Source organism: Festucalex cinctus, chromosome 3, assembly GCF_051991245.1.
Source record: "Festucalex cinctus isolate MCC-2025b chromosome 3, RoL_Fcin_1.0, whole genome shotgun sequence".
Taxonomy (NCBI): domain Eukaryota; kingdom Metazoa; phylum Chordata; class Actinopteri; order Syngnathiformes; family Syngnathidae; genus Festucalex; species Festucalex cinctus.
The window spans coordinates 30,378,918-30,400,597 of NC_135413.1; the positions used below are offsets into that span (position 1 = coordinate 30,378,918).

At 39.0% G+C, this 21,680-nt stretch overlaps 1 protein-coding gene across 8 annotated transcripts in view; it reads right to left on the bottom strand.

Annotated features, from left to right (window-relative positions):
• lingo1a (leucine rich repeat and Ig domain containing 1a) overlaps positions 1 to 21,680 on the bottom strand; it is a 340,201-nt gene that overhangs the window by 22,175 nt on the left and 296,346 nt on the right. The window contains exon 1 of one of the 8 annotated variants that reach the window (XM_077517519.1): positions 10,933 to 11,239. The exons of the other annotated variants lie outside the window; for them this stretch is intronic. The gene's annotated coding sequence lies outside the window, so the exon portion shown is untranslated. Of the gene's footprint in view, positions 1 to 10,932; positions 11,240 to 21,680 lie in introns of those variants that run through there. 8 annotated transcript variants of the gene reach the window in all.

Genomic DNA, 21,680 nt, shown 5'->3' on the forward strand with positions numbered 1-21,680 from the left:
TGGCAAACAAACAGTCACCGGCAAAATAAGCAGGACAGATTGGACAGAAAATGTCAACACGCCCAAGTTCAAATGCGATGTAATAAAATGACACCGAGATAAATAATATTTGTCAACAGCAAATTACAATCAGAGATAGCTTTATGTGTTCCGAAAACTTTTTTGAGATACATTTTTTTGTTCCGACCTAAAAACCTATAAAAGCTTGCACAGTACAGATTTTTAGACACGTGTTCTCATTTTTTGAAGCTTCATAAACGTGATGAAATGCCATGATTATAATTGTTTATGAAAAGCTTGCTCGAGAAAAAACAAGGACAGATTTGGAATCAATGCAAAAAAATAAAAAATAATAAAAAAAATCATCTAGCAAAGTTTACTGGCATCATTGATTAAAAAGTATTAGTAAAAAAAAAATGTTGACCAGTGTCATTTTAAAACTTTTACCACCAATTACGTGACCTATAACTAATTCCATCTAATATCAATCTAAAGTGATTACACAGGTGTGCACCTGCACCAATAGAGGCATGGTCCCTTTATGACCCAAATTGGGTTATATAACCCAATGGAAATGGGGCTGTTTTGTTGGGTCAAATTGAACCAAGTAGTGGGTTGGTTCTTTTAAAAAAAAATAAAAATAATAAATAATAATAATAATAAAAATAAATAGAATAAATAGAAAGTTTGATAAAATTTCCCCAAGTAGTGGTAAAGAAAGAAAGAAACTGGACTGTTTTGTACAAAACAACCCAAAGTTGAAGAAAGTTGGGTCAAATTGACCCAAGCAGTGGGTTAGTCCCTTTTTTTAATACCCTAATTGGGTTATATACAACCCCCCCCCTCACATTAAAAAAAAAAAAAAAAAAAAGATTAGAAATTATTGGTTTATACAACCCAATAATTGGACTGTTTGGGACAAAACAACAAACTGACATAAAGTATCGCAGGTCAGTACTGGAGTGATTGTTGTTTGTAATCTGTTGATTGTTGGAGTTTGCAGTTTGCATCAAAGTTGAGTTACACGACAAGCTCGAAAGATTAGAAACGGCTCTCGGCATGATGCAGCGCGTTTATATACAGTAGTTCGTGTACAAGCATCATAACAAACACACAACAACATGATTACCTCATTGCGGTGTCGATCAAAACTGGGCACAATTTTCCTCTATTGTACGGAAGCACATTACACTGAAGCACACATGATAGCTCATTTTCTGCCGTCTGAGCGGAATACATCACATTGGAACCATTATTATGAATTTCACTCATTGTCGCGCAAAATGCGGCCGCGCACACGACATAAATAGTTGTTTATCAGTGGGGGGGGGGGGGGGGGGGTGATTAGCGCTCGCGCTGGCAAATGACAATATGCTGTCACATCTGCTCCACTGCAAACATCCATTCAATCGGACCCAGCCGCGCTTCAACGGCCACGAGTGACGTTCTCCGCAAGTGGGAACGAGGACCCGCCTCTCGGATGTAGTTTGGGAGTGGCGGTTCAGGGCCGAACCACTCCAAACGCTCCAAGTGGGCTTGTGGAGCCGCCGATGGCAAACGATGCGGCTATTTACACACCGAGCGGTGCTCGAGAAGGGCCTCATGCAGGTGGGCGTTCACGGGACACTTCATTAGGAACACTCGTGGTACTATCGAATCCGCGTTTTTGTTATGATAACACCAATGCTATTTGTTAGCCCGTCTAGACTATGGAATTTTCCATGCGCGTTAGCATAAAGTGAGCAGCCTTTAAATGATTAAAATTGTAAAAGGTGAAATGAGGTGCACTATATGGCAAAATGATGTAGTTTGTTGTGAGTGGGTTATTCAGATATAGCTTACCGGTATTCATTATACAGTAGTTAGTTTTTTTTTATTTTTATTTTTTTATTTCAGTTCAAAATGATTTAAAAAATTATGAAGTATTAGTATTTAATTTTTGAAAATACTTTGCTATTGTTTAATTTTTATTAGTTTTATTATTAGTTTTGGTCTTTTTTAATACATCGTCACCCATCGGAATGCTGGAGCATTCCCACAAATGTCATTGTGATTTTTATTCTCCACAATTTTTTGCCACATAACAACTCCCACATAATACTTCCAATCTACACTGTTCAAATTTCAACTAGCTTCAAAAATTGACGCCATATCGTCTGATTCCACATTACTTACAGTATTTGCACAATTAAATGTTTAATATTAACTTTTCCCCATTCATTTTCAATGGGACAGTCATTGAACTTCTAAGTATTACTTTCCACGCCCACTTCTATACATATAACATATCATCATTACCAGGTGTCTGATACTGCTCGGTGGCACAATTGGTAAAGTGCATTGTCCAGTAACCAGGAGGTCATAATTTCATAATTTATCTCTCAATTTACTTCATAAGCATTCCACATGCATTCAAATCTTAGCATTCAGGTTTCAGCATTCCCACGCAATTTCTCCAGAAATTGCACTTAGTCTAGTTTCATTGTAAGGAAATTTAGTTTTAGTTATTTGTAGGCTTCTGTTAACTATATATATATATATATATATATATATATATATATATATATATATATATATATATATATATATATATATATATATATATATATATATAAAACTTTTGTGAAGTGAATCAAGTTGCATTCATTGCCACGATTCAACACTTCTCAAATCTTTGCACAAATGTCAAACGAGTACGCACATGTGCATGAAGCATCTGATGACTGCTTTCAAATCGAGCCTAACGCTTGGCAAAAGAATTCACTCTCTTCTCTCGGAAGCATGTTTTTAGAGCACAGCACAATCTTCCAAAACAAAGTCGGACCAGTTGCTTTATCTGGCGTTTGTGGGAGTTGTAATGTAGACGAGATGACCAAAAAAGGATAATCATGAGTTTCCTTCCCTGAAGCAAAAGTCTGCTGGGATTGGCATCAGATAGCATATTTGCATCTCGGGGGCCATTGTGAGGCCCCTATATCCAATCAAGTCACGCATGCATCCATTTCAAATGTAACCTGATATCACATCACGCACAGCACGGCTGCCCAAGTGAAATCATCGCCAATGTTTCAAATCTGCCCGGCAACAGCCATCGATGAGTCGCGCTGCTCTGCATACAAATATGGCCGCCAGGCGCTTGATGAATACATCTTAATAGTCAAAGAAACACCTCTCCGAGCCTTGACCTGCGCACGCCATCCGCGATCAATGGCTTCTTTTTCATTTTAATGATGCGTCCTCCGAGGGGATGCCGGCTGATTTATGGCAGCGTTTGCATGCAAACGCTATGAATTATGGGACGGCGGAGGACGCCGCATTCAAATGAACAATTTGAATAACATCCGTACGGAATGTTGGATGAACGTGGGCGAGGCTGCTGCAGGTGCAGACGTTGTGAGTTGACAGGCCATTAAAATGTTTACATTTGTAATTTCGTTTTTAATATTTTTAATCGTAATTACGTACAGACAGTATGCAATATCTCCATGCATGAAATTATACGGTGAACTACTGAACTGTATGGAATGATTATGAATAAGATCAAAATAATAAATGAAGCTAAAGTACGAGAAGGTAAGTTTGCTGGAGGACAAAATGAGTTTTGAGGACCAAAAAAAAAAAAAAAAAAAAAAAAAAAAAAAAACAATTTATCACTATCCGCCATTTTGGTTGTTTACTTTTGCCTCGAACGCTTTCAGGTCGGAGCTGGGAAAAAACAACTCGGATATATCCGACTTTCGACCATCCTCGAATGCAGCATTAATGTAAAATTTCATACTCTTAAAAGTGGGAAAAAATGTTAAACTAATAGAAATATGGCTGCGTCTTTTAGTCATTGGTACAGTAATTTCAAAAAGATTAATAAAATTGAGTTAAATTAAAAAGATGTACTGTACTGTAAAAAACGAGTGTGATATTGATTTGTGTTGAGGTCATTTTTCTGCCACTAGATGGCATAATTGCATTCAGCTCAGAGCCTTTTTCTTTGTATATTAGAGCTATTTAATATTTAACATGAAGTAACGTGAAATTCTGCAATTGGCTGGCAACCAGTTCAGGGTGTACCCCGCCTACTGCCCGAAGCCAGCTGGGATAGGCTCCAGCAACCCCGCGACCCTTGTGAGGAGCAAGCGGTTCAGAAAATGGATGGGTGGATGGATGGATGGATGGGTAACTTGTGAAATTCTGCATATTTTTTTAAATTGCAAAATACAACTTGACCCCCGTCTCCACAAATATATGCATTATTATTACATGTATTGCTGTTAAATTTTGACGTGGACGTGTCTGCTATGTTGCGACCGGAATTCCCCCACTACAGCTTTTCCAAGTGAGGGGTGGTCATTAATCGCACGTTATAAAATATTAGCGGCGTTAAAGAAACTTTAAATGAACTCAAAACTAACGCATTGATTCTGACACTCCTAGCAAATACAAATATTCTCATATTGTGAAAACATTGGGCGGACTAAGAGAAGAAAATATAAACATGAACATTATGAGTGCAATTTCCTGACCTTTTAGTATACCTCCGACTTGTCTCCAACAAGGCCGATACAAATAAGTGCATGATAATTATCCCCCCTTGTGCCTGTATTTGTGATTACAGCGAGTGCCGATAGTCGCCCCTCTCAGCTACTTTGCGTGAAAGCAGGTCACAGTGGGATGTGGTTATTTATAATCTCCATCAAGGATTGGCGTTTGATTGCTTCGGTCCGCCTGTTTACTTGATGGAGCAACATTGAAAAGCAGAGTGTGGCTTTCAAATAAAATGTCCTGAAGGAAACAAGGACGTGCAGCCTGTACAAAAAAACCCCCAAAAACATTTGTACATGTTGGGCAGCATGGAGCAATTCTGGAATTTCTATTCCCATGATTTATAAACTTGGACAATTGTACGTTATGTGCACATTTCAGGCATTGATTGTTCCATACCTGGCTCCATCTTTCTTTTACCGAAATTCGTGTCATTTGCGGCTGTGGATACAGAGACCACACTAATCCATTATTTATACAGCTAAAAACTTTAAAATTTAATGAATTGATGGAGTTTAACTGTCTCAAAATAATGTTTAAAGCCCATCATGTCATTTTGCTAGTTAATATACAAATAATAAAAAAAAAAAAAGGGAAATTGAGTACAAATTAAAGAGGAACAGATATTTTCTCCAAAACAAAAAGAACGATGTATTTCAACTCACGGTGTCAGCTTATGGAACAATCTGGATTGTAAAACAAAATCATCTCAGTCTATCTGTATTTTTAAAAACTTGACAAAAGCTCAATTACTAAGAAAATACATATAATATAAGGACATGCTGCTGAATTATTTTTATAGGATTGTTATTTTGAAAGCGTCTTGACTGCTCGCTGTCATTTATTTTGTCTTGATTATTTTCCGTTATTGTTGTTTTACTTCTTTCTGCCCCTTTTTCATTTATCTTTTTTTAATGGAATGAATTAAAATTGAATTGAAATTTCATATCCTCCTGACTACAAGGAATTCAAATGTGTCCACTGTAGTGGACCTTTTTAAACCTGAATATCTCCCACCCAGTGCATACGATTGCACTTTTGTGCTCTATAGAGGACATTCAGAGCTTTCCAATGATACCAAATGTGTAGGGGTGGGGCTTTGCTACCTTTGATTGCATCATAAAAGAAAATGGCTTCCCTCAGTGCAAGCACTTTTTAGGGAAGAGGAAAAGTAAGTGTATAACACCTTTTTATTGAACACATTTCGGCCTTAAATGTTGTTGGCATGTTTTCTATAAGACTCTTAAGAACACATTAAAGTATTGTTTGAATTATTTTAACTGTATTTGAGTCTAGCATTTAAGTTTTAAAAAATGTCCTCTGTAGTGGACACATCATAGCTTAAATGTAAATAGTTTTTTTTTTTTTTTTTTTTTCAAAAAAAATGATTTTGCAGTATTCCAGTTCAAAAAAATTGGGGAATATCAAAATAAACATGATTGAACAATATTTTTTTAGGAGGATTTGATAAACCTGAATATTTATGTCAAAATGACAATGAGTAGCACATGTCGGCTGAGATCGAGTAGAATGTTAATGAATACTATCTTGAATATACCTCGTTTGGCTACTACAAGACGTTTCAAGCAATATGAAATTAATGAGCTTTCTTGAATTCGTTATTTTTGCACAACCATTTCCGGCGGCAAACAAAGAGGGAAAAAGGAACATTTTAAGAAAATATGTCCCCGCCACATGAACCTGCAATATAAATTAATAATTCAAAAATGTCAGCTTTGGATTAGCGTACACAATAATTATGTTAATGCCGGCAAACATCACAGGATTTGAGAGAGAAAACATTTGATTCGGCAAGTCGTCGGCGCCGCCGCTTTCCTCCGCCGATGGAGGTGAAGTGGAGGGCAAAGAGCGATTGCAAAGCCCGCAACGCCGGCTGGGTTCAAGCGAGCGCGGAACATCGGGCTGGAATCAACAGCTATTTATGAGACGGCGCGCGCACGGGCTCGGGCGAGGAGCGTGAACTTGCGATTCGTCACCAGAAACGATGAAAAAGTACAAAGCTGCAACTCTGCCAGGGGACTTGACGGCACAAAGAGAAGACACCTTTCTTTTCTTTTCTTTTTTCTGAAAGTCTCATAAAAAGCTCCAATGCAACAACTTCACGTTGACACATCTATAGCATCCTTTGCAGAAATACAGGTGACAGCTAGATAGTGTAAAACACGCAAATTCAAAAGTATGAAAATGTTTTTATTCCAAAAAAACAGTTAAAATATTTCGTTAACTTTTGTACGTTAAAAAACTTGGGAGACAAATACTATTTTTAAAACAGTAACAAAACTGTGAGGGATTGGCATTATCAGGGGAAAAAAATGGTAACAACTCTTGATCAACTCTCGAATAAGGATGTACCGATAAGCGCAATATCGTGATATCAAAACTGCCACAATATCATCGTCGTCATGTTCACCATATTTGAATGCAACACATCTGTTAAAAAAAAAAAAAAAGTCAGGTTGATTTACATTTGTGAAGTTCGAGCACCCTCTGGTGGCTAGTTTTTTTTTTTTTTTTAGTGCAATTTAATTTTCATTAGGGATGTTTTGGCCCTTCTATGTTTAAAATCTGCACTAATTGTCAGATGAATGGGAACGTATTATGCCTGTGAAGCAAGTCAATATGTGGAGGAACTCAATGTGTGCGTGCATTAACAACATAACATAATAATAATAATAATAATAATAATAATAATAATAATAACAACAACATTGATGTTATGTACAAAAGTACAATATTGTGCTTTTTTTTTAGTATGAGCTCTTTTTTTTTTTTTTACAATATTGTGACTTTTTTTTTAAATATCGCCAACCTATTCATGATAATTATCGTATCGTGACGTTTGGATCTCGTTACATCCCTCCTATCGAAAGGGAAAGTGCATTTTCAGGGTGTCGGCATGGGGACTAAGTAGGGCTGTAACGATGATGGCAATATCGTGATGTCGCAATATTAAAACTGCCACAATATATCGTCGCCATCATGTCATGATATGAACTAATTTTCTCCCAAAAACGTATAAATACGCTCTATTTTCAATGTTTTAAGTGTCCCAAAGACGTATTCATTTTTTTTTTTTTTTTTTTTTTTTTAATGCTAGAGCATACAGAAGGCTTTGATGCAGCCTCTCTACTGTAGAGAACCGTTTAAGCAATGGTAGATATTACAAAAACGGCCAGCAAGTGGCATCACTGTATAAGAGATTAACCAGGACTATGTTGAAAACAAGCTGTTTCCTCACAATTCTAAGCAGATTTGTGAATAATGATGAAACTTAGCTATATTCTAATGCTAATTGTTGCAAAACGGAAAGATAGAAATATACTTTTTCTTTTCCTGATGAAAGAAGAGACGCGAATCTTTCTTTTGGTAGGTTCCATGTTTTGATAGCAATAGAACACACTATTTTTGTTTTGATTTTATTTTGTTAAAAAAATTGTTTTTTGAATTTTAGTTTTAGTTCAAATAACCTTGCCATGGATTTTCCTCGTGCATGAATAGTGCTATACAAATAAACTCACCTTGCCTCAGAATCAATACACAGCTAAAAGTGTGAAATAAAGACAACTAGTATATGATTATGTCATCGTCATGTGCACCCGACACCCTCCAAGCCCCCATCAAGACCTCCCGCCCCCTTGAGGCCAACCAGTTTCATGCATCCAGACGGGCCTCAACTTAACGGCAGCCATGTCGTGTCAGACTAACAACAACATCATTGCCATGCCGTTGTGGGCGTCACGGACCGCCGCCAACTGGGAGCTAATAAACACCTTGTCAATGCAGGAGGTGTCAAGTTTACACCCGGGATGAAGTGACGCCATCTCGAGCCGACGCCGGGCCGCTAACACTGCCGGCCATTTGACTGCGTCGAGCGAGATCTGTCACTTTGCACCAGTCTTCAAACGCGGTGTCAAGCAATAAAGCGAGAGACCGCCACGCGATCCGTTATCGGAGGCATCGATCACCAGGTGGCGATTCGATATGCGGACGTGGGCGGCGGCGGTGGCGGCACGTGAGGAGGATGAAGGGGATTGTTTGATTCCTGCCTTCATCCCGCGGGGGGGGGGGGGTCAGCGAGGTGAACGCTATTGACGAGTGGGCTGCCAAGGTCGCCATCCGCGCATTTGTTTAATGCGTTGCTGAGGCCGCGCGGACTACAAAGCGGATCAGGCGTCTAAAAGCGGACGCCATTGATCCGCAACCTTTTAAGATCAGGGTGGCGAAACCTGCTTCTCGTGGGCCGTATAGACAGAAGAGTGGGGGAAAAATAAATAAAAAATGCACTCAAGAGTATTGTTACTCGGGCTGGGCATCGATTCTAATTTGCTCGATTGAATCGATTTCATTTTGACATTTTCGTTACGCTTCACGTAAATGGATCACTTGGAAAACTTGACTTCTATGTGGGACCGCAGAAACGTTGTGTGCGGTCACGTGACTCGGTGGGTCCATTTGATTGGTGAAACGGAGTCAAGTGACACGAGTGGTTTACTCGGATTGGTGACACAGTCATGTGACAGCACCCAAAGCATGAGTTTTCTTTTCTTAACAAACAGATTGTGAAAGCAATAGTCGATAAATACAAAAAAAAAGGTTGTGAATTGAATTCGCTCAATTTATGAGCATAAAAGCATTTTTTCTTAACCAAAATGTTCAAGTCAAAGTAAAACGTTGCATTAATCCTGTGCAATGGCAAGCACAATTTCCTATAAAAGGTTACTTAAATTCTGCGATTGGCTGGCAACCAGTCCAGGGTGTACCCCGCATAGTACTGCCCAAAGCCAGCTGAGATAGGCTACAGCACCCCCCAAGACCCTTGTGACAAGACAATGGATGGCTGGAGGTTACTTAAGTTGAAGAACTCTATCACATTGCTATTCCCCTCTGTATAATAGCAATAGCAAACCCACCATGTAATTTAACCAACAAATATTCAACATGTTGTTGTTTTTTTCTAGGACTCTAACTTGTGTAATTAAAGATAATAAAATTTCTCAAGGCTCAGTGGATCAATGAAATATCGCAAGTCTTTCATGCAAAACAAGTCGCAGTCAGCCACAAGAGCTAAAGTTAGCGTCAACTGCTAATTTGTAAACCATGTCAGCGGTTCAGAAAATCATGAATGAATGTATGAACGTTAGAAAAGACAAGTTGTCTGTCTACATACAGTATGCCCACGTTGCTTTCTTGTCATTTGCCCGCCACGGATTCAAAACCCACAAATGGCCGAGAGAAGCACTTGGGCGTCTTTGTTAGCGTTGTTTTTAGCGTTAGCATTCCTAGCCTACAAACGGCGGGAATGCCTTCTTCCTCTTCATTGTTTTTTTTGTTTTTTTTTTACAGTTGGGTATTAAAAAAATAAATACTCAAATTGTAAAACTATTCTTAGTCCTGCCAGTATATTTGTCATCCATTTAATATGGCTCTGATTAAAAAAAAAAAAAAAAAAAAAGCGATTAACTCTTGAGAGCACTCATGGCACTGCAGCTGGTGCTGACTCGGCATTTAAACAACTTCACGGATGCCACACCCTTTCTCCTAATCTCTCCTTGAATGGCGACATTTTGTTTTGTTTTTTTGTTTTGTGGGGGGGGGGGGGGGGCGGATTGGGTGGGGGGGTGTATATCGGACATCACACCTTGCCCGTGTGCCGCCTCTCTCCGCTTCTCCTTCCTCTCCCTTCCCCGAGGCTATTTATAACCTAACAGCACTTTATGAATGTCCGCAGGCGCAGCATTACACAGCCTTGTGATACTCTACTGCGTCTCTGTGTTGTTCTCAAACACGGGCAAAAGATAGGCCTTACGTGCAAAAAGAAAAGAAAAAAAAAGGAGGGAGGGAGGGTGGGGGTCTTGGGGGGATGAGTATGGGTGCTGATCCTGCCAAAAGACCAAGTTTCACCATCTTGTAGTTGACAATGTGATACCCAATTGTTAGGGAGGGAGGGGGCGGGGTGGGGGGGGGTCATCAAATGCAGGATGCAGCCCATTGAACAGATAAGCCATCTTTGCAGATGATGCTGCCAATGTTATCACAGCGGCGAAGATTAATATGGAGCCTCTAAAAAAAAAAAAAAAAAAAAAAAAAAAAACGGACGCTGCAATCACATCCACGGGACAATTACAATGTGATTAATGGCTAAATCCCTTATGCACACATATGTGGCTGTAAAAGCTCGAACAGTATATGCGCATGCTTGCTGCCGATATTCCGATCAGATTATTTCTTTGTCACCTGCAAGAGGACGCGCGCCTCAACCGGATCAGCGTGCACTTTGCACAATCTTATTATTATGATGATGATGATTATTTTTGGGGATGCCACTAAACGCGAACAATATGAAGGACACGCGCCGCGTGCGAGAAAGAAACTCACCTGCTGTGGTGCTCACCGCCGCCGCCGCTGCTGCTGCCGAGCATCCTTTCGCATTTTCCAAGCCGCGCGACAGCAAAACTCCAAGCGAGCCCCCACGGAGGAACACGCACGCGCGTGCACGCTCGCGAGCACTACCTCAAGTCCAGCACCTTCATGCGTGGGAGGTGCGGCGGAAAAAAACCCAAACAACAACACTCCCGTTAAATTAAAAAAAAGAAAGAGAGAGAGAATGAAGGAACGTCCGTTGTTTTTTTTTTTTTTTTTTTGCACGACTCCCAGACAGTGCGTGCGCGCGCCGAACGCTCCGTCCCGCAATGAGGAGGAATGCAAATGGGAGGTGGAATGGATGGAAGGACGGGAGGGGAGGGTGGTGAAGGGAGGATCCACTCCCACGCGTGGCACATACACACACTTGTACAAGAGCCTCTCTCTGCCTCTTTTTGTCTTTTATTCCACATTTGTTTTTCTTTTTTTTCTTTTTTTGATCACCTTTACCTCATTTTCTGCACATTAACGCAAACTCCACGCCCACTCGTCACGCACGCGCGCAAGACAGTTCCCACTGACACGCTGACGAGCAAATAAAAGCAATGAAATGAGATGAAAGTGCGAGTGGAAGATGAGGGAGGAGGGAAAGGAGGAGGGTGTAGTTCCACCAGTGAGGGCCTGGGGGCGCTGTGGGCTTCGGTTAGTGCTCATCTGATCTGCTGTCTGCTTGAGACGTCACTGAACTGAAGGATTGTTTGAATGGCAAAGAAAGAAAAAAAAAAAAGTGGATTTCATTCAAATTGCTTTGAACGCCAAGTCGAGTGATTGATTTTTATGATGTGAGCAACCATTCTTGGATGTTCAGGTTGCTGATTCCCGGAGTCCATTTTGGAATTATATACCATATGATACAAATCATGTCAGATAAACTGGGTTTAACGTTTCTTTTTTTTTCTTTTTTTCTTTTTTTTTTGTCAAACATTATTTTTCACAGTGAAGAGCACCAGGTCAAGTAAAACTGTTAAAAAAAATAAAAATAATGAGAAAAGAACTAAAGTAATAATAATAATAACAGTTAGGTTGGCAACTGCAGGGTTCAAATGCCGTCACAAGCTCAGCAGGTAACTTTTTAATTGTGTGTCCATGAAGAGAAGTGAGATTATTAGATTTTTTTTTTTAATTCAAAGCAGGCATTTATTGTTCGTAAGTGGAAGAAAAGAAGGAAGGAACTGTTGGACATAAGACTGCCTTTTGTTTGTTGTACATTATACAGTACTATTTACTCGGGGTGTCAGGCGATTAAACTTTTTAATCGTAATTAATCGCATGACTTCCATAGTTAACTCGTGATTAATCACAAATTTTAGACCTGTTTTAAATGTACAATAAAATATTTTTTTCATACTCTTGTTAAAATAAAAGTGGGGGCAAAAATGCTAAACTAATCGAAATATGGCTGCATCTTGAAGTCATTAATACAGTAATTTCATAATAATTCATAACATTGAGTTAAAATTAAAAAGATGTGCTGTAAAAAAAAAAGACAAATGAGCTATCTAATCTTTAAAATTTGTGAAATTCTGCACATTTTTAAAATTGTAAAATATAACTTGACCCCATTCTCCACAAATACTAGCATATATATATTTTTTTTCTCGATCATATTTTTATACTTTTCATTTCTGTAATGTACAAAAGCACAATAATGTTTTTTTTTGTTCTTTTTACAATATTGTGACTTTTTTTTTTTTGTATTTTGTATGCATTTTTTTTGTATTATTTGTTTTTTTTTTTGTATCGCCAACCTCTCCACAATCTCGTGATAATTATCGTATCGTGAAATTCATATTGTGTTAATATCGTATCATGATATTTGATATCATTATATCCCGACAACCTACCAGGAAGTAAAAATGGAGATTTTGCCGCTGTGGTTAGACTGCACCTCAACAAGGCGTATCTGTCGTTTTTGCAAATGAATCAAACTAGTGGACAGTTTCATGATGCTGTTAATTGTAAAGAAATGTACCGAAATAAGACGACATCACTTTTGTCATATTTTTTCAAGTCACAAAAACCTGGCATTTGAACAGGGGTGTGTAGACTTTTCCTATTTCCTGTTCCTACCCACTTACGTGGCGACTACATTCCTTCTTACCTTCCTACCCACCTAACGGCCGTCCCGCCTTTCCCAACTTGATTCCCACGTACGTTCGATGGCGGCGGCGTCGGATCAATCACTTCCAATTTGCTGCCTGGCAGTCGATGCGATGTGACAGGTTTGTAATCAGGGCGCACGCTGCGCGAGGATTAGCGAGAGGTTGGTGGGAGGACGGCAAATTGGAGCCATTCCTCGGCTCTTCGTCAACGCTCGGGAAGCTTTCCACTCGGGGGCTTCCGCGGGCCCATTTTGGAATGATTAGTCGCAAGCGGATCCGACCGGGGGTTTTAGGCCGGTTGCGGGTTCAACGGGAAACACGAGAAATGAAGTCCTCATTACGGTCGGGAAAAAGCGCGTTACGAGTCAAAGGAGCTCCCTTTGAAAGTAACAAGAGTGGTCGCTGAGATATTTGGACGGCGAGATGAAAGGATTCGCTAATTATCGAACATCCGGTCGGGCTTTTTGGGAAGCGATGGCGACTAACGAAGAACAAAAACTTTGTTACTCTAATGAAGTAGATTTTTCAGGTATCTGCACTTTAGTTGAGTACAGTCGCTATTTTTGAGATTACTTTTGAAAAGAGATCGCTGTAGTTGGTAACTAGGGCTTATTACCTTGTTCAACAAGCGCGGATTACGTCGTGACATTAACCATTCACCCCCAAAAACGTATTTATACGTTTTTTAGGTTTTTGTTTCCTAGAGTTTTTGTATGAAGGCTTTGATGCAGTTTCTGACCTGAAGTGGTCGCTTAAAGCGATGGTAGTTATTACAAAAACAAAAACAAAAACAAAAAAAACGGCAGCACAGTATAAGAGATCAACCAGGTCCATGTTGCAACAAGCTCTTTTTCCAAGTATTTTCAAGAGGTTTGTGAATAATGATGAAACTTAGCTAATTCTCATGCTAATTGCTACAAAACATAAAAACTGATAAAAAAAAAATAAATACCGTACGCTTTTTTTTTTTTTCACTGATGAAAGAAGAGACACATTTTTCTTTTGGTAGGTTCCATGTTTTTATAGCAATAGAACATGAAAATGGCTGGGAGTGAATGAGTTAACAAGTGGAAAATACAGTAACGTCAACTGCAGTTGGAATTTAATTGATATATTAATATGTTGACAAATAAGGGACAATTGTTTGAAGAAGACTATACCGTATTTTCAGGCGCACCGCATTATAAGGCATAAGGCAATTAATGGCATGACTTCAATAGTTAACTCACGATTAATCACAAATTTTATATCAGTTCTTAATGTACAATAAAATATCTAAAATTATATAAAATACGCTTTCATACTCTTGTTAACATAAAAGTGGAAAGCAAATTTTAAACTAATAGAAATATGGCTACATCTTTTAGTCATCAATACAGTAATTTCATAATAATTCATAAACTTGAGTTAAAATTAAAAATATGTACTGTATTTAAAAAAAATGTGTGATATTGAATTGTGTTGAGGTCATTTTTTTCTGCCACTAGATGGCATAATTGCATTTGTAAGACAGTGGTGACAGCTCAGTGCATTTTTCTTTTCATATTAAGAGCTGTCTATTCTTAAACATGAAGTAACTTATATATATATATATATATATATTCCAGACATCCAGCAGCACAAAATGTTCTTTTCTTATGAGCCATCCATCGCTTTCTCCATCAGGCCACGTGAAAACTTTGCCGACAGAATGAGATGACATTTGTAAAACGGCTTTGAAAGGTTTCCAACAACTTTCCATTTTACCGTGAGTCATCTTTATACCGTTATGCCCTAAGAGGGGGAAAAAAAACCCAAAACAAAACAAATACACGTCTCAGCCGTTGTTTTTTTTTTTTTTTTTTTTTGAACACACTTGTCTCGTCCATATGTCAGTTGCGCTCGCCTTCACGCTGCAACAACAAGAGAATTGTACGACTGGAGTGTTTGTCTTGCAGTGTTAAACTGCGGCGTCTCTGTGCATCCGCAAGCATTTTCCATTCCTTTTTTTTTTTTTTTCGCCCCCCCCCTCCCGATTTTTGCACAGACCCACAGAGCGACTGAAGCCATTCAGGCGTCACAGCTACATGTAAATGTCATCAGCATCAGTTCACGCATGGCCAAGATACTCTTGCTGGAGTTCAGTGCGTGTTCTCTCCACTTTGGGACTCTTTCCATACTCTTCCGGTGTGTGTGAAATAATTCCTCCAGGGGAGGGGGGGGGGGGGGGGGGGGTTCTTCTTTCCAGATCACTAGCTGAGCCGAGCAGATGTTGACGCTCAAAGGTAAGTCCGCAGTTACTCGGGACTAAAAGTCTATTAAGCGTCCTAAGAGGAAATATCACAAATATCACACGTAATAAAGTCAACATTTTCAAGAATAAAGTGTTTAAGCGCAAGAAAAAGTCACACTGTTGCCAGGAAACAATTCTAAGAATTGATTTACAAGAACAAATGACCATATTTTTCGCAGTCTATGTCCAAAAATGCATCATGAAGAAGAAAAGAACAGTCGCTCTGGAGTATTTTGGGGGAATAGTTATGCTAGCTCGCTAGTTTTGTACGCAGTGTCCGCCACAACAAGGATTTACAAGAGTCGCAAAAAATCAACCAGGATTCCAATACAATTTACAATCATTTTGCACTACATTGATGTAACGGCATATCATGATAATGTGATATTAAAACTGCCACAATATATCGTCGTCATCATGTCACGACATTAAAACAGTTCTAGCACCCCCTGGTGGCTAGTTTTGTAGTGCAGTTTAATTTTCACGAGGCATGTTTTGGCCCTTCTAAGTTTAAAAATCCATGCTAATGGTCAGATGAAAGGGAACGTAATATGCTTGTGAATGGAGTCAATAGTATGGGCTAAGTTTTTTACAATACTGTGACATTTTTTTTTTTATATATAGAATCGCCAACATCCCCATAATATTGTGATAATTATCGTATCGTGACCTTCCAATCGTGATGTCATCATGATGTTTGGATAACGTTACATCTACTACTACTAGAGGTGGGAGGAAAAAAAAAATCAATATCAATATATTGTTGCAATAAATTATTGATACACTGACGATAGATATCGATATAATGTGTCCAGTTGTGCAGTGTTATGTTATAAATGTTTATGCACTTTATTTTGTCTCATTTTGCAATGTTTACAGTTAAAAGGCTAAGTGAGGCACTACATGTTTCTTCAAGTTTTGGCATTGAATAAATGCATAATTAGAAATTTTTCTGGGCATTTTTTGGCTTCTTCAGTCACATATCGTGATATGTTGCTAAATTTTTTTTTGACATTATATCTAAAATCGTAGATATCGTGTATCGTGATATTATCGATATCGTGAGCCAAATATCATCACAGTATCGAATCGTTTTTATCGATTCATCTTTCTCCTATATACACAGTATATATATGTATATATATATATATATATATATATATATATATATATATATATATATATATATATATATATAATAAATAATCATTTTAATAAATATTAATTTATTATAATAAATAAATTAATAAATTAATACGACAAACACCGTTTTTAGTGGAAAACTTACATTGATTGTTCATCAGTGCACTTTTTTGAAAAAATGTCCCCCCCCCCAATTTATTTCAATAGGTGTCAATTATATTGCGGATTCATGTAATAATTTTTTTTCATTATTTTTTGTAATTTTTTTTTTCCTAGTCACCACTGTTTTTAATGTTAAAATGTTTATTGAATGTTCTTTTTTTTTCTTTTCTTTTCTATATTGTGGTCCTTATACTCCTTTGTGTTTGCCAATTATAAGGAACTGGAAAAAAAAAAAAAAAAAGAGGTGACAATGATGTCCGTGAGGACGCATTTGATGAGATGGCCGAGCTCTCCCGCTAAGAGCAGCAAACAGAGGTAACAAAGGAGAGTGCCTCCACAGCTTTTGAAAGCATCAATAATTCATTTAGTCTGCCGTGTTCCTCGGCGCTGGCACGCACCCACGCCCTTCATCCGTCCGCCTGAAGGCTGTCACTCACGCGGACGCTCCGGTTCGGAAGCCGTAAACGGTCCCGGCGATGAGCCGATAAAAGCGGCCATTTGCTTGTTATCGGAGAACCAACGTCGTCCCGCCTTCTTGAGCAGGTTCTGTAAATTTGCAAGTTGCTCGACCCGTCTGATAAAAATCCAACGGCCTAACGAGCAGCGCTTCTATTCGCCAATCAACACGCTCGGCTGAATTATGTCTACAGAGACATAAAGCGAACAAATCGCACCATTACAAACTCAATCTCACAATGTGTTGCGCAAGACGGGACATCTTCCCACTTCAGATGAATACAATCGTCGGTTATTGTTATTTTGCCACTCAAGATCAATTTAATTTCTCCCACAGTCGGAAATGAATGGACATTAAAACTTCACATTTTCATCCAATTGCTAATCATGGCGATTGATAATCATATTGATTGTATCATTAAGAATAGAGTGAAAGCATCTGCGTATTGTTTAATTAATACAATGTGAAGATACACAAGTATATTGATGTACTGCACAGTAATACATATTTATTTAGATTTAAGTGCAAAAAGGGACAAAAAAATGAAAAAATAAAAATAAAAATAAAAAAAATAAAAATATTTAAAAAATTCTTAAACAAAAACAAAACTGAAAAACATTAAGTTCACATTTTCCAAGACAAATAGTGCAATAATGTCGATGGCTCAGCTCTCATTAATAATTACTAGCGTTTAATGGTGCCTTGAAATACAAGAGTAACTCATTCCGTGACCACGCTCGCAACTCAAATCACTCGTATCTCAAGTCACCTTTCCCCATTATATGGAATGGTCATGCCATGAATCAATTTGACAACACATTTTGTATTGTTTTATTAATGAGGGAAAATATGCACTATATTAGCAGTACACTCTGTAAAAAAAACAAAAAACGCATTAAAAGATTAAAGTCTCTTCTTTCATCAGGAAAAAAAAGTATGTTTCTATCTGTTTCCATTTTGCAGCAATTAGCATTAGAAGAGAGCTAAGTTTCATCAGTTTTCACAAATTATTCAAAACTAAGTAATTTAGCTTTTTTTCTACATGGCCCTGGTTGACCTCCTTTGCTCTGCTGCCACCTGCTGGCCGTTTGTGTAATAACTACCATTTCTGCAACCGTTCTTTGCAGTTGAGAGGCTGCATCAAAGTCTTCTGTATGCTCTAGCATAAAAAAAAACAAAAAAACAAAAATGTATAAATACGTCTTTGGGACACTTACAACATAAAAAAAACAAAAAACGTATTTACACGTTACTGGGAGCAAATGAGTTAAGAGAAAGTCAAACTTTTTGTGGGATCTTGTACACAAAAGTACAAAACAAACCACTGCACATCTCTCTCACCAACGTGACAAATCATTTGAAAAAGGTTCCAGTCGACAGCGTATTTGCAGTGAAGCTCGTTCTGTGCAAACCCACACATACTCCCTCCTCCACACATGCTGTACACTAAAGTCACTCAGCATCGCAGCCGGTTGTGTCGGTGGGCCCTTTTTGTCTGACGCGGCGGGCGCGCGTTGTCCGTGGAGAAGCCGTGCATTTCCATTTCAACAGCAGAGGTCACGAATGAGCATCGGAACGCGCAAACGCGAGTCAAGGTGCACGGAATTGCATTTGGCCCCGGACGACATCTAATTGTATCGCCGCGCAGCAGATAACCCGGGAAGCCAAAAACAAACAAACAAACAAACAGCGGCAGCATTACCGATCCCGCCCAAACGGATTGCACGCCTTTCTTTCTACTTTGTTGGGTATGAAAGCTTTTTTAATATGTGTCAAAACGGGTCACAAATTGACATGATAATGACAGTCATAATATCTATTGGGGGAAGCGTGCAGAGGACAATGAGCAGTGACACTAAACAGTCATAATCATACACTTTCATCGGGTTTCTTAGAGTGAAAGAGAAAAGGAAAGGAGAAAGACTCAAACTATGTAGGTATGCCGGTTTCACTCAGGAAAATGCACTTTTTAAATACAGGATGTACACACTTTAACTTTCTCCCAGTCTACACATCTGGGTTTATGTTCATCTTTGGTGGTGATTTTGTCCTAAACAGCCTCTGTTTTGCCATTTTGCGTTTGTTTTGTAAAGCGCGGGACGTTTCTGTGGAAAGACAGTGTTTACACCCCTCCAGCCAATCGCAGAGCGGGGGGCGTGGTGGGGGGTGGGCGGGGTCGCAAACGGGGCGGACGAACGTGTCGGCTGCGTGACGTCACTCCCCAGGCAATTTGAAAGCACGCACGGATTATTTTTTTTTTTCTCACTCACTCACTCACTCACTCACTCACTCACTCACTCACTCACTCACTCACTCACTCACTCACTCACTCACTCACTCACAGAAGCTTACGTGTGTGAATGAGTGAGTGAAGAAAAAAAAAATCTGTGTGTGAGTGAGTGAGTGAGTGAGTGAGTGAGTGAGTGAGTGAGTCATCCACCCCACCGTTCTGCGATTGGCTGGAGGGGTGTCAACACTGTCTTTCCACAGAAAGTCCCGATGTTTACAAAACAAACACAAAATGGCAAAATACAGGCTGGGGGTGTGGGGGTTTAGGACAAAATCACCCCCACACGTTAAGAAAAGCCCAGATCTGTAAATTGAGAAGTAGTTTGTTTGTTTAAATCCTGTATTTAAAAAGTGCATTTTCCTGAGTGAAACCGGCAGACTGCTTCCTTTCATACACGTGCCATCAATCTCTTTACGGGATTACTCGTGCCAATTTTACCGCCTAATGAAAGTCGATGGTTGGCTGCATGATTTCGACTGTCAGTGATTGCCGATGTGCCGCATGGCGGTTGAAACCATGGCGACGAGACAAAGCGCTGATGAGAAAGGCTCCGGTCTCATAAACCTTCCAGACCCTTGAAACCAACCCTTTTTTTTTTATTTTTTTTTTTAATTATTTTTGGTTTCATCTGCGGGGCATCATCCATCGTCGGGCCTCCTCGCTTGTCATCTTCCAGCGCAGCTTCCTGACATGAGAGCCTCTTGTAAAAAAAAAATGTTGCCGCTCCCCGTCCCCGAGACATAAGAGCTTTTTGTGCGTGGACAAAAAGCAACACGCGCGTTTAATCGGGCCCTGCATCAAATCCCATCCCGTTTGTCGGGGTGAGGAGGCGCTATCGGCTGGCGCTATTCCGAGGTCGGCCGCTGAGGTCGGCTGCCGTTCCGCGCCATCATATTCCAAAACGCGTTCAATCACTTTCCAGCTGACGACGACCGGGTTGGGAGGAAAAGGACGGACAAGCAAATCCGTGCTGAAGGATGGAGTGATTGCATGCTGGGGAAGATCTTATCACGAATTCGCTCCAGCTGAGGCGAGGGAGCGGGCAAAACAAGGTTTGGGTTGCCATTGTGGCATGCCGCAATCGGGTGTAAAAAAAAAAAAAAAAAAAAAAAAAAAAAAAAAAAGGGACATTATAGACCACAAGCCGTTGGACGCTTTATTAGGTACACCTCCACAATAGAATCAGATCAAAATGCAAATTGTCCTTTAACTCATTCACTCCCAGCCATTTTCACATTTCGCAATCCCGTTCGCTCCCGGCTGTTTTTCTGGATTTTGACTGATTTTGCAAGGCCCACAGAATATTGTGTTCTATTGCTATAAAAGCATGGAACCTACCAAAAGAAAGATTAAAGTCTCTTCTTTCTACTTTCTTTCTTTATTCTTCTTTCATCAGGAAAAAAGTATGTTTCTATCTGTTTCCATTTTGCAGCAATTAGCATTAGAAGAGAGCTAAGTTTCATCAGTTTTCACAAATCTATTTAAAATTGTAAGTAATTTAGCTTTTTTTCTAGATGGCCCTGGTTGATCTCCTTTGCTCTGCTGCCACCTGCTGGCCGTTTGTGTAATAACTACCATTTCTGCAACCGTTCTTGCAGTTGAGAGGCTGCATCAAAGCCTTCTGTATGCTCTAGCATAAAAAATCAAACAAACAAAAAACGTATAATTACGTCTTTGGGACACTTACATCATTAAAAAAAAACATATTTACACGTTACTGGGAGCAAATGAGTTAAGAGAAAGTCAAACTTTTTTGGAAAAAAAAAAACAAAAAACAAAAAAAAACGTATAAATACGTCTTTGGGACACTTAAAACATAAAAAAAACGTATTGGGAGCAAATGAGTTAAAGATTAGGCTCAGTTTATGAATATTGTGTCTAGTGTTTATTAGAGAGAAGCCGTTTATTTGTAGAAGGGTCTTTTTTTGATGTATTTATTATTTTTGTTCATAACATAAAAAGGAACAAATCAGGCCCGTTGAAAATGAAAACGCAAAACTTGAATGAAAAGGAGCAGTGAAGAATAAATGTATTTTCTGCCCTCTTTGACAGGAAAATAATTAAATTTCTTTGTAGTTATTTTAGTCACTATTTCAGTATGTTTACCAAAGTCTTTTAAATGAACCGAACGGCCACCATCTCAATCAGCTATTTCAGAATTGTTTTATAACCTTGATTGAATGAGCTTTAATTAGATTAGTTGATCTTGACGCTTTTGTTTCTTTGTTGAGGTTGCTCCGTAACATTACGCGCATTTTCGCTACTACGTTCTTTTTC